The following is a 1,746-nucleotide window of genomic DNA, read 5'->3' as shown; positions in this document are numbered from 1 at the left end:
CCTTTAAATGATATGTATAACGATGTACAGCAGTGGGGAGAATTTATTTAATGTTACCCCACACTTCAGTTAGATGGAACCTTTGTGTGGATTTTAACAATGTTGGTGTAGGCATCTTGTTGACATTCATCCAAGGACACCTCGACTTGCATTACACACCCTCACTGTAGAAATATTTCTCATGAAATCATGTGATTTCACATCTCCTGTCCCTGCCATTATCTATCCTGTCCCTCCCTCTGGCCCTCCCTATCACCCTCCTGTCTCTCCTATCACCCATCCTGTCTCTCCTATCACCCGTCCAGTCTTACCTATCACCCCTCCAGTCTATCTATCACCCCTCATGTCTCTCCTATCACCCCTCCTGTCTCTCCTATCAACCCTCCTGTCTCTCCTCTCACCCCCCCGTGTCTCTCCTCTCACCCACCCCTGTCTCTCCTCCACCCCCCTGTCTACTCTTCTCACCCCTCCGGTCTCTCCTACTACCCCTCCTGTCTCTCCTATCACCCCCTTCTGTCTCTCCTACCACCCCTCCTGTCCCTCCTATCACCACTTCTGCGTCTCTCCTCTCACCCCTCCTGTCTCTCCTCTCACCCCCCTGTCTCTCTTCTCACCCCTCCTGTCTCTCTCTATCACCCATGCTGTCTCTCCTATCACCTCTCCTGTCTCTCCTCTCACCCCTCCTCTCTGTCTCTCTCTCTCACCCCCCTGTCTCTCCTCTCTCACCCCTGCTGTCTCTCCTATCACCTCTCCTGTCTCTCCTCTCACTCTCACCCCTCCTGTCTCTCCATCATCACCCCTCCTGTCCCACAGCCTGTCTCTCCCATCACCCCTCCTGTCCCCCATCCTGTCTCTCTTATCACCTCCCTATCTCTCCCATCACCCTCCTGTCCGCCATCCTGTCTCTCTTATCACCTCTCCTGTCTCTTTTATCACCCCTCCTGTCCCCCATCCCGTCTCTCCTATCACCTCTCCTGTCTCTCCCCCATTACCCTCCTGTCCCCCATCCCATCCGTCTCTCCTATCACCTCTCCTGTCTCTCCCATTACCCCTCCTGTCTCTCATCCTGTCTCTCCTATCACCTCTCCTGTCTCTCCCATCACCCCTCCTGTCCCTCATCCTGTCTCTCCTGTCACCTCTCCCGTCCTTGCCATTGGTAGACCTTCCTGAAAACAATGACACAATACTTAGCTTAAACCTGTTCTGCCAGTTCATGTCTTTAAAGATTAGTGTTCCAATGTGGTTAGCCAAAAAGATGACAAGATAATTGACAGAGTCATTTTCTAGGCTTAATAACAAACAGACATGCCACATTTCTGTTCTTTCACAACTGGTTTCCTGCTTGTAGAAGGGCACGGTTGCAGGAATCATTTTCTCTAACTATAAGTCACACGTTTTCATGAGAAAATGTTTCTGCAGTGAGAGTATGCAATGCAAGTCAAGGTATCCTTGGATGCATGTCAACAAATGCATAAATGCGCCCTGGTACAAGCAACAACACTAATTCAAAACCAAAGTAATACAGCAAAGAGTATTAAGTATATTTCTCTGCAATGAATGTACTATATTTTATGAGCGAGTCAGAGAGAAGGCAAAAAAATTATTTCACAAGAAAAATATGATTTTTTTTTACAGGCTGTGCCTCAATATATTCCAGAGGCAGAGAGACTGTTGGCATTGTGTCATCCTTAATTTGGGCAGCCATGTTTTGGTTTTGGCTGCCATTTAACTGTAAATGAACATACT

The sequence above is a fragment of the Oncorhynchus kisutch genome, unplaced genomic scaffold (assembly GCF_002021735.2).
Source record: "Oncorhynchus kisutch isolate 150728-3 unplaced genomic scaffold, Okis_V2 Okis07a-Okis12b_hom, whole genome shotgun sequence".
Classification (NCBI taxonomy): Eukaryota; Metazoa; Chordata; class Actinopteri; order Salmoniformes; family Salmonidae; genus Oncorhynchus; species Oncorhynchus kisutch.
This window is presented reverse-complemented; position numbering follows the sequence as displayed.